Raw genomic sequence first — 13,137 nt, 5'->3', positions numbered from 1 at the left:
CACACAAGTGCTATAAAACTTTAAGTGTACTCTAAGAAAGCCCCTAAGTAGACTGACTACCGATTCTAATTCGAAGCTCATTACTTAGTAATACTAGAAAACTTCTTGAATTTTGATCTTAAATTAATTTGCAAAGGAAGGATCTTTTTGGAATATGATCTTATTTTGGTACATTGCTAAGGGACTAGTAATGATTAAGTTGGGGGGGGTGATTTATGTCACAAATTGACATAAAAAGTATCAATTAATATCTAAATTATCTAACTTTATTAGAAAATTGATACTTGTTATTATATTTTGCAGAAGAAGAGGTCATCAATAGAAAGAACAAGGAAAGAGGATTCCAACGGTGCAAATTTTATGTAAAATGGAGTTAAATTAACCCAGGAATTGAAGAATGAAGAAAGAAGACTCAATTGGGTCAAACCCGAGTCAAATCAGGTCAAAATTGATCAAAAATCAACTGATTTGGTGATCTGGTTAGCCGTCTGGTCCACAGCAATAGGCGCCTAGACCATGGACCCATTGGCACACCATAAATCAGCCAATCAGCGAGTCTCGGCTCACCGCAATGCATCACGAGCCCGGTCCACGCGCGCGGTCCAGGGCTCATGAGGAGAGAGAAGAAGGTCCGAAGGGCAACCTGGTAACTTCACATCACTCGATGGTCCGATCAAGATACAACGCTCCACATTTTTGCGCCATCGGACGGCCACCATCGCAGCCGGTCAAGATCCAACCGTAATCAAGGCAATTGTAAGAATCAATAAACACTAGGACAACACGGGATCCTTCTGCAGCGCGATCCAACGGACGAAATCTTTCAGCGCCTTGATCGGATGGTCTGCGATGCATCCGACCTGATCTCATCTCTGCAGCGCGATCCAACGGCAGCGCTTCACCCAGATCATGATCCGACGGCCCAGAATCGCTCCCGGCTTGATTTATTAGATAAATTGGGTCCTTTAGATGAAGATCGGACGGCTGGAACAATTTTTAGGGTTTCTTGATGGATTTAAGTGCTTTTTGAACGAGATTTGAGCCCCTAAACCCCCCTAACAGCCCTCTAAAACCTCTTAGCCCTACATCTAAAGTTTTGAAAACCTTATAACCCCCAAATACCTATAAAAAGCCCCCAAAGGCCCTTGTTTTAATGATTCTTTCCTTCCGATCAAGCTTGTAACCCTAGATAGTGGGGTTTTTAGCTTTCTTCTCAAGCCTCGAGCTTTGAAATTTTTGTAATAATTTTTTTTTTATATAAAATCTTATTTTTATACAATTTTATCTCTTTACATTATGCAATTTATTTTTCTTGCAATTAGGATAGTTTAATTTATGCAATTTAATTTCTTGCAATTAGGTTAGTTTAAATTATGCAGTTTAAATTTATGCAATTATGATAGTTTAATTTATGAAATTAGGGTAGTTTATTTTTTTGCATTTAAATTTTGTAAGTAGATTTAGATCATGTCTAGCTAAGCATCCCTTCTAGGGTTTGCGATGAAGCTAGATCATGAGTAGGAGTTTTACATAGGGTTCTTTCTTTTTCTTAGGATTTCTTTTTCTTCCTCTTTTGCCAAGAATTTTTGATGAACTATAGTTGGGTCAGAATCCCTTCATAGTTCATGCTTGATTCAGTGCATAGGAGGAGAAAATCCTAAGGGATCCTAGTTACTACTCTCCTGTAAAGAATCTTGATGGGTTATCGTTGGACCTTAGTCCCTTCATAATCTATGCTTGAAAAAGATAAGAGGAGTAGTCGTTAGGATCAATAAGAAAAATTCTAGGTAGAATTTCCTAATCTAGATCTAGTGGATTCAAAAACCCTAGATCCTTAGTCTTATTGTCTTTAGCAAATAACTTTCGATTTTTGATTTTCGTTAAAGCTCGCTTGAGCATAGATTTAAAAATTATTTTTAAACCAAGTCTCTGTGGGATCGACCCATACTCGCTGGTCGTGCTACTCTGCACACTGTGTGCTTGCGGTTTTATAAACAAATTTTAGATTTGCACATCAGGAGGGTGCTACTCCGAGCTCGGTGATGAATTTTCTCAGCCACACCGCTTCTTTGGCAACATCTGATGCAGTAATATACTCCGCCTCGCATACTGAATCAGCCACAGTGTGCTGCTTGGAACTCTTCCAGCAGACAGCCCCACCATTAAGGGTAAAAATAAATCCTGACACACTCTTGCTGTCATCGCGATCAGACTGAAAACTAAAGTCTGTAAACCCCATAAGTCTCAAGTCCGATTCACCATATACAAGCCACTGGTCCTTAGTATTTCTTAAATACTTCCAGTGATTCTCTCCTGGATTAGATTGGTATCTACTCACTACCCCTAGTGAGTATGCCACATCTGGTCGTGTACATGTCATGGCGTACATGATAGATCCCACTGCCGAAGCATATGGAATCCTATCCATACGCTCTCTCTCTCTTGAGGTGTTGTCGGATAATCCCTTTTCGAGAGAGAAATTCTATGGCCTATCGGTAGATAGCCTTTCTTGAAATTCTCCATGCTGAACCTTTTCAGCATAGTATCAATGTACATGGACTGGGATAAGCCAAGCAACCTTTTAGATCTACCCCTATAGATCCTCATCCCTAGAATGTAGGAAGCTTCTCCCAGATCCTTCATGGAGAACTATGACGATAGCCAAATCTTTATTTCCTGTAATGCAGGAACATCATTCTCGATTAAGAGAATGTCATCCACATACAATACAAGAAATACTACTACTGGACCATTAGCCCACTTATAAATGTAGGGTTCTTCTCCGTTCTTAACGAAGCCATACGTTTTGATTGTCCTATCAAAACATATGTTCCAACTCTGAGATGCCTGCTTAAGTCCATAAATGGACCTTTGTAGCTTGCATACCTTAGACTCATCTGTGGATGTAAACCCTTCAAGTTGTATCATATACACCTCTTCGTCTTGCTCTCCATTTAGGAAGGCTGTCTTCACATCCATCTGTCAGATTTCATAGTCTAGATGAGCAGCTATCGCAAGCATAATCCGAATGGATTTGAGCATTGCCACAGGAGAAAATGTCTCATCATAGTCTATACCATAACGTTGACGATATCCCTTGGCAACCAGACGGGCTTTATAGGTCTCCACCTTTCCGTCTGCACCCCTCTTCCTCTTGAAGACCCACTTACACCCTATGGGTTTCACTCCTTCAGGTGAGTCAACCAATGTCCACACATCGTTGACCTTCATGGACTCCATTTTGAATTTCATGGCCTCTAGCCATTTCTCAGAGTCAGGTCTCCACATTGCATCCATGTAGGTGATCGGATCCTCATCGTTTTCATCAAGTTCGACAGGATCGCCATCCCAGACCAAGAAATCATAATATCTGTCCGGTTGATGTGGTACTCTACCAAACCGCCTTAAGGGTGCATAATCAATGGGCTCTGAATCTGATCTAATCAAATCCGGTTCAGGTTCAGTAACATGTGTCGAATTTTCCACCTGTCGAACTTCGTCAAGTTCAACCTTAGAGGCAACAGTTCCTTCACTAAGAAACTTCTTTTCTAAAAGGATTGCCTTAAGGCTGACAAACACCTTTTGCTCATCAGCAAGGTAGAAATAATACCCTTTGGTCTCTTTTGGGTACCCTATAAAATTACACTTGTCAGACCTAGGTCTAAGCTTGTCTGTAATTAAATGTTTAACATAAGCTGAACACCCCCAAACCCTAAGGTGCGAGAGTACTGGCTTACGTCCTATCCATATCTCATATGGCGTTTTGGCTACAGACTTACTCGAAACTCTATTTAGAAGGTAACAAGCCGATTCGAGTGCATATCCTCAGAGGAAGATCGGCAGACCAGCAAACCCCATCATGGATCGAACCATGTCCAATAAGGTCCGATTCTTTCTTTCAGACACACCATTATGCTGTGGTGTTCCAGGAGGAGTCCACTGAGAGAGAATTCCATTCTCTCCTAGATATGTCAGAAACTCATTGGAAAGGTATTCACCTCCTCGATCAGATCAAAAAATTTTAATACACTTTCCAGTTTGTTTTTCTACCTCATTTCGGAATAGTTTGAACATTTCAAACGACTTCGACTTATGCTTCATTAAGTAGACATACCCATACCTCGATAAGTCGTCTGTGAAGGTTATGAAGTAGAAATATCCATGTCTTGTACTTAAGCTCATAGGTCCACATACATCAGAATATACCAGACCCAAGAGTTCACTGGCTCGCTCACCTTTTCCAGTAAAAGGTGACTTAGTCATCTTTCCAAGAGGACAAGACTCACAGGTTGGAAGTGATTCACAATCACCAAGTTCAAGAATTCTTTCTTGAGCCTACCTGTTTATCCTGTACTTATTGATATGACCTAGCCTACAGTGCCAAAGGTAGACTTCTGACACATTATCTATTCTAGAGCATTTACCAAAATTTTGAACCACATTAACAGGCTGTGATAGTAAGTAAATTTTATTATTTAATTATCCAACAAATATTGTAATATCATTCAAAATGATATTGCAAATATTTTTTTTTATTAAAAAATCATAACCGTACATGGCCAAAAGGCCTACAGAAATAATATTTAATAAAAAACTTGGATAATAGTAACATTCACTCAGAATTACATTACGAGAATTGATTACAAGACTCATGATTCCTAAAGCTAGAATTGGAACTCTGCTTCTATCTCCAACGTTCAGGAACCTCTCGCCTTCATCAAATCTCCTACTGACCTGCAGACCTTGCATCGAATTACAAATATGATAAGGGCTTCCGGTATCCAATACCCAGGCAGTAGTATCACAAATGGAAAAGTTGCAAGGAGTTATCATATAATTACCTTGCTTCTTCTTCAGCCTGTTCGAGTCCAGGGAGGCAATGTATTGAGGACAGTTCCTCTTCCAATGCCTCTGCTTCTTGCAAAAGAAGCACTCCGCCTGGCTCTGGTTGGGCTAGCGCTTCTTGGTCTGACCCTGTGCAACCGTCCCAGCATGAGGCTGCACCTTCTTGTTCTTCTTCTTCTTGTTCTTCTTCCCCTTCCCAAAGGGTCGACGACGAGAAGAAGACCCTCCCACTACATTCACCGACTCCTTATGGAGCTAGTGATCCTTCTCAAAGTTCTGCAGTAATCTCAACAATCCGTGGTAGTTTACTGCAGGCTTTGTCATTCGAAAATGAGTAAGGAATGGGAGGAAGGACTTGGGCAAGAAATTAAGGATCGCATCCTTACCGAGCTGCTCGTGCAGAGAAAAATGCAATTTGCTCAGGTGCTCAATCATCTCGATCATGTACAGTACATGATCAGTGACTGAGGCCCTATCCCTCATCCGAGCATTGAAAATGGCACAACTAGTTTTGTGCCTTTCAACATCGTCAGGCATACCAAAGGAGTCGTTCAACATTTGAAGCATCTCTTGTGGCTGGACGTTCTCAAACCTATGACTGAACTCGTCATTCATTGCTGCCAGCATAATACATCGGACGGTAGTGCGGTCATTGAGCCACTTCTGGTAAGTGTCTCTGATCGCCTTACTAGCGTTCGGAGCTGGCTCCTCAGATGCTGGATCCGTTACTACATAAAGGATCCGCTCATGCTCAAGGACGATTTTCAATTTTCGATACCAGCTATCGAAATTAGGTCCCATAAACTTGTCATTATCTAATAATGATCGGAGCGACAGGGTAGTGGCCATAGCTGTATAAAGGAAAACCAGACCTCTATTAGTACATAAATTAATACTAAAGACTTGAACTTTAGTCTAAAGTTTTTTCCAATATTTTTACGAACCGGTAGCCTCAACCTCCAATTCGAGGGATTACTTTAATTCTTTAATGGGTACTAGAATCCATACAGACTACACACGAGCCCAACTTTGGTTGGTCAACCCATGTGCATCTATGGGTAAGTTCTTAACCAATTGTTTCTCTAAACAACTTCTAGTAATTGATTTTGCCTCAAAACCTAATCAGTAGGCTTTGGCCTCCACTGAAAAGATCTGGTTAGGTCCAACCATTAACATGACTTAATTTGGTGAATCAGATCAATAAATGATCAGGCCTGACTTTGGCCGGCCAACCTAACCACCATCAGAAAGATTCAACCAAATTATCATATTATGAATGATAATTCCATTAGCCAATGAGCACCAGGCCTTTGGGCCTCCAATGATCATTGAACTAATGGACTCATTATCACTCACTTAATGGGAGGCTTTGACTTAGTTATCATTATAACTTAATCATTTTAGGGACCTAATAATTTTTAAGGATTTTATTAAAGGATAGTAGAGAAGAAATCATCCAGCCAATTTCAATCCTCCCACTGACTTCACCAAGTCAGATTAAAAAAGATTTAATTAAAGCTGGCATTAGGAGCACCTAAATCAGTCACACTGATTTACCTAATGACATGGGTGAGCTCTAATCACCAAGTGATCTAATCAAAATCTAACTTACCAGATTGGCCAGGTAAGTGAGATCAGTGGTGGGGATTTGCCATTAACTCGTCAATGATCGAATCAATGCGAGTAGCTCCCGCTTAAGAACCATTGATCAAAACTGTCGAACTTACCTTAGACACCAACCGGTTCATTAGTTTTAATTTTGATCAACTTAGTAAATAGGGCTCCACTGCGTAGCCATGAATTAAGTCCATCTTGGTCTAGTTAAAGACATGGACCCATTCAACTACAACTATTGAAGTTGAGTCTAGAGTATCCTTGACCTAATCTAATTCAACTTTTGATTAGATTTGACCAATTACTCCATTTAGTCTATTTTTAAGCTAACCTTAGGTCTAACCCAATTATGGACCTAATTCATCTAACCCATTGACCCACAAGTTTATGCAATTATCTTAGGTCTTAATTCACAATTCTAGACCTACTAGACAATACTTAATTCTTTTTATTAAGTACTTGGGCTGATGGGTCAGGGTTTGGTATTTCGAAAATAATTTTTAAATTTTGAAAGATTTTATTTTCTGTTCACCAAATGTGTTGACTCATTTCACAAACGGATCAGCACAATTCATAAACAACAATCCTATTGCTCATTTCATAATAGAAAATAACTCAAAACAAATCATGAATTTTTTTTTAGATCTAATCTAACACATTCATGATAAATTTTATAATTAAGTCATTTTGCTGCTTCATCGGCATGGGATATAATTGCATCGGCACCCCTACCGCCATAGGAGACCCCATCGAATGAGAAGAGAGGGCCTTTAAACCCTACTTTTCTCCTATGACCGGACGGCCATGGCAACCAACCCAATTAGATTACTTGCTACTTGGATCAAGTATATCTAAATATACCAATTTCAAAATTTAAATTTTGAATTTTAATTTTCAAATTTTAAATTGTAAATTTCAAATTTTAAATTTCAAATTTGAGATTTCAATCAAATTTCAAATTTTGAATTTTCAATCTTTGAATTTTAAATTTTAAATTTCAAATTTTAAATTTAAAATTTCAAACAAATTTCAAATAAATTTCAAATTTCAAATTTTAAATTTCAAAATTCAAATTTCAAAATTTTGAATTTCAAATTTTGAATTTCAAATTTGAACTTATAGATTACACCTTAATCTACGCATGCATATGTATATCATATTCTAGAACCATGCTCTGATACCATTTGAAGTGATAATTCAGTGCAGGGGCAAAATGGTAATTTTAAATAAATTTTTCAAAATTACTATTTTACAGTGAAATTATTAATTAATCTCATTAATTAATACTAATTAACCCTACACTAGGATCTAAATATGATACAACGGCATGCATTTAAATTTAAAATTCAAATTTGAAACAGAAAACTTTTTTACTGTACTGTGTTCAGAATACATCACCTTTTGCGGGTAGTCGATCATCGTAATCTGATCACCGTCGGGGGACTCTGATTATCATGTCACAGCCACACTAGTGTCTGGCCTCTGCGGATCGTCCACACGAAGCTCCCATTTGATCGGCTCCTCACGAATGCTAGTTCGTGATTTCATCCTTTTGATGGCTGATGTTGATCGAACTCCTTCGATCGATGTATGTCGACTCTTCGGATGCTCCAGATCATCTACACGATTGGTTGAGAGGCTGATGGATCTCTCTCTGAAATTTGGTAGACTCACGACACTCGTGGCACACCAATCTCACTTCCCGAACCCTAGGTAGAAACCCAAGGGTACACACCAAAAACCCTGCGTCCAATTTTCTTTCTTTTCTTTCTTTTTCTCTCGAAAGGTTTTGGACCTTCACCTCATGCACAAGGCTTTCTCACACCCCACTTTCTTTCTCAGAATTTTTCTACGCACGTCCCACCTCCCTATCTCTTTTAAAACAGTTCAAAACGTGTCTTATCCGCGTGAGAGGATAAAGATAAGTGGTTACACATTTGAATTCAAATCAAATTTGAATTCAAATAAAAACCAACTCATCCCTATCCACTTGTGGCATGAGAAGAGAAGGGCGTGGACTCTTTGTGCGTGGAAAGATTTCACGAGAAACTCTTTCTCGTGTGAATTATGTGGTGCACAAGATGGATAAGCTTGAAGGCAAAAAAGATAAGTTATCCATTCAAATTCAAACACGCTTTGAATTTGAATAGTTAACTAATCAGCTTTATCCATCCATATTGGTGCACAAGAGTGGGCGCAGAGATTTAAGGTGGTGCAGGGATTCAAATTCAAATGGTGGTTTGATCTTAATTGAACCAACCTAATCAAAATAGGTTAAGCATAATTAGACTAAATTAAATCCACCTTAATTAGGCTCAATAAAATTTTAATCAAATTAGAAATTGACTAAGTCCAACCCCTGATCAAATCAGGGATCAAACCATCTCGACGATTAGGTCAACTCTTAACCTAATCAGGTCAAACCCAACTGAATCCAATTGAATTGGACTTGATCCAAAAATAATTACTTAATCAAATTGAGTTAATTAGCGATCAAATTACTAATAAAACTTCTCATAATTATTGAGTCCAAATTCGATGGGCAATCGGGTATCAAAGTCCATCAATATGAAATCTTGATCGAAGAGTTCAAATTTCAAATTCAAAATTTAAAAATCAAAATTTTGACCCCGGTATCCAAAATGTGTGGAACTCATGATCAGAGAATCCTAATTCTCAATCATAGAGTCCCAAACACATAAGACTCATAATCAGCCATCAGATCAGAAAGGAACCTCTAATGTGTGTGCCCCGTAGGTTCGAACCTAAGCCGGTAGCACAGGAACCAATTCCTGTACTAATCGAAGTGACCATCTAGCAATGGTACCCAATGACCGGATAGGTCGAATAGTCGCAATCGCAATATTCAGAACCTACGTGAATATGGTTACCGTATAATTCATCCCTTTTGACCCCTGTGTTTAGGATGACTCAGGGTTAAACTGTCAACCCTGATGAGATCATCCGAATCGTGCTCAACTCAATTAGTCCTGTGACTCCTCACTAGGACGACCCTGACCAAGGTTTTGCTAAATTGAAACACGACTGTACACAGCTCCTAAACTGGAGTGGTCAATCCCATCTTGACACACGCACCGACAAGTCAAGTACTTGACTACACCCAGCAGTCTTCCATCACTGAATTAGAAATTCAGGTAGTCCAGTGCCTAAGTGCAGTGAGTTGCTTGCAAGTCACCATGGCGGTCTCAGGTCAGAGGGATATTTATACCCATATCCCATCGGAGCAAATCTTGACAGCAGAAATAGCTCCAAAGTCGGTCACGTTCAGTGCAGATGTACCATTACATCTCACCTGTATGCCATACCAGTGTCTCCACACTCCTTGGTTATGAGGACAACCAACCCATATGGCACACAACGACCTATGCTTGATCAACGTTGTCATCCTTGGTAACAACGTATCATTTGGTCGCGAACAGGTTTAAGGACTAAGCGACAAATCCTCCTTTGTCGAGTCTAAATAGTCCTAAGGACTTCACCACAACACAAGAGTTCATTAGAAGATGGAACATTTGTGATGAAAAAAATACCAAAATAACTTTTATTTATTTATAATTCATGTACTAATACAAAAGGAGCACAACCATCAACAGGCTGACGATTGACTTTGGGACACTATTCCCAACACCAGGGGTTGCAGTAGGAGTGTCCATAGGAGCAGAGGGGTTAAAGGGAAAATCCAACAAAAAATGGACTGAAGTCGGATCCCTAGGAAAGTAAGAACATGTTTTTAAAAAATTATTCCATAAATTATGAATTTTACCTTGATTTGCAGTGAAAAATTGGATCAAGGTTATTGAAAATCCTTTTGTGAGAGCAGCAGGTGCGGCTCCTCTACTTCGCACGCACGCCCAGTAACTCAGCAAAGGGGAGATGAAGGCAAGGGATTTTCTGCTTCGGAGGGGACTTTTTCTAATTTTTTTTTTTGAATTCTCAAATCTCTTGATTTTTTTTTAAGATTTGAATTCATAATTCAAATGTCCAAAATTAACCCCGGATCAGAAGATGGTTTTAATTAGAAGTTCGGATCCTAACCAATTTAAGACTCGAACCCAATCTCCTCTAAATTCAGATCAAACACTAATCAGAAGTTTGGGTCCTAACCAAATTAGGACTCGAATCCAATCTCCTCACATTTCTTAGATTACAAATTAATTCAAATCCATCCCCAAAATTAATTCTGTAGCTAATATCCAGTGCTAGCTGGACATAGCCAATATTTAATTTCGTATGACCTACAACTTTAATTCTCAATCAAGCCTATTTGTTCAATCAAGTCACCTACTTCTAAATTGAATATATAGATCTTAGGTCAAGCCCTATTCCACATCGCTCAACAATGTGCGTGACTCCATAGGTTCGAATACTAAGTCAATAGTATAGGAACTAATTTTTGTACTAATCTAAGTAACCATATAGCAATGATACTCGACGTCTGGATAGGTCGAATAAATGCAAAGCAATATTCAAAAATCTTGGCATATGGTTACTGTATAATTCATCTCTTTGATCCTCAATGTGTAGGATGACTTCAGGATAAACTGTCAAACCCTTAATCAATCTTTCATATTGTATTTCAACTTTATAAATCTTGTGATTGATCATATGGATTATCCTGATCAAGATTTTACTGAACTAAAACACAGTAAAACATTATCTCCTATTATCTAGAGCGATCAATTCCATCTTGACTTAGACATAACTTTGCAAGTACTTGACGGTGCTCAAAAATCTTCCATCACTGTATTAAAAATATAGATAGTCCTGCATCAAAATACAATGAGTTACTTGCAAGTCACTTAGTGATCTCAGATCGGAGAGATACTTATATCCATATCCTTTGCAAATTACTCTCGACAGTAGAGTGCTCTACAGCTGAATCACATTCAGTGATAATGTACTCCTATATTTCATCTATATGCTATACCAATGTCTCCACACTCTTTAGCTATGAGGACAACCAACGCATACGACACACAACGATCCAAACTTGATAAACGTTATCGTCTTATTAATAACATATCATTTGGTCACGAATATAATTTAAGAACTATTCAATAAATTCTCATCGCTTTTATCGAGTGTTTATTGTTCTAAGGACTTCATCATTATAATAAGAATGGAAGATGCAAAAAATGATGAACTGTCAAATTTTTATTAATATAAATCAAAATATAATACATATATAAATGCACAATTATCTACAGTTAGACAATTGACTTTAGGACACAATCCCAATAAACTTTTACTTGTGCTAAAGCCAATCAGATCTATATCTAATACCTATTTTTCACTTGAGTTCGTCGAACTTTTTAATCCCGAGAGCTTTAATGAAGGGGTCGGTTAGATTTTTTTTTTTTGATTGATCTTCTGCAAATCAATGTCACCTCTATCAATAATCTCTCGAGCAAGATGATAGCGACACAGAATATGTTTGATTCTTTGATGGGACTTGGGTTCCTTAACTTGAGCTATGGCTCCAGTACTATCATAATATAATAGAACTGAACCATTAACGGAGAAAATCACCCCAAGCTCACTGATGAACTTAACCAAACTACTTCTTTGGTAGCATCAGATGCCGCAATGTATTCCACTTCACAAATAGAGTCGGCTACTATATGTTGCTTGAAATTTTTTCAACATAACACCCCACCTACAAGATAAAAATATAACCAGATATACTTTTGCTGTCATCATGGTCCGACTGAAAATTAAAATCTGTATAGGTCCTTAGTATTTTTTAAATACTTAAGGATTATTTTTACAATCTTACAATACTTTTCACTCAGATCGGATTGATACCTACTCATTATCCCTAGCGAGTAGGCCGCATCTGATCTCGTATATGTCATGGCATACATGATAGATCTTACTGTCAAGGTATATGAGATTTTACTCATACTCTTTCTCTCTTATGAGGTTGTCAGATAATTTTTTTTAGAAAGAGATATTTTTTGACCTATCAGTAGATGGTCTCTTTTAGAATTCGTCATGCTGAACCATTTCAGTAAGATATCAATATACGTGGATTGGGACAATCTAAGCAATCTTTTAGATTTATCTCTATAGATTTTCATCCCTAAGATGTAGGATATTTTTCTCAAATTTTTCATAAAAAATTATGATGACAGCCAGAGCTTCATACTTTATAATGTTAGGGTGTCATTTTTAATTAAGAGAATATCATCCACATACAGTACAAGAAATATGACTACAGAATTATTAGCTCATTTGTAGATACAAGACTCCTCTCCATTCTTAATGAAGTCATACGTTTTGGTTGTTTTGTCAAAATATATGTTCCAACTCCAAGAGACTTGCTTCAATCCATAAATGGATCTCTGTAGCTTGCATACTTTATATTTATCTATAGATGTGAATCCTTCAGACTATATCATATACACCTCTTCTTCCAGCTCTCCATTAATGAAGGCCATCTTGATATTCATTTATCAGATTTCATAATTAAGGTATGCTGTTATCGCAAGCATAATCTAAATGGATTTGAGCATTATCATAGAAAAAAATATCTCATCATAATCTATACCATAATGTTGATGATATCTCATGGCAACTAAACGGACTTTATAGATCTCTACCTTTTCATCTGCATCAATTTTTTTTTTAAAAATCTATTTGCACCCTATATATTTT

This window comes from Elaeis guineensis, chromosome 1, assembly GCF_000442705.2.
Source record: "Elaeis guineensis isolate ETL-2024a chromosome 1, EG11, whole genome shotgun sequence".
Classification (NCBI taxonomy): Eukaryota; Viridiplantae; Streptophyta; class Magnoliopsida; order Arecales; family Arecaceae; genus Elaeis; species Elaeis guineensis.
This window is presented reverse-complemented; position numbering follows the sequence as displayed.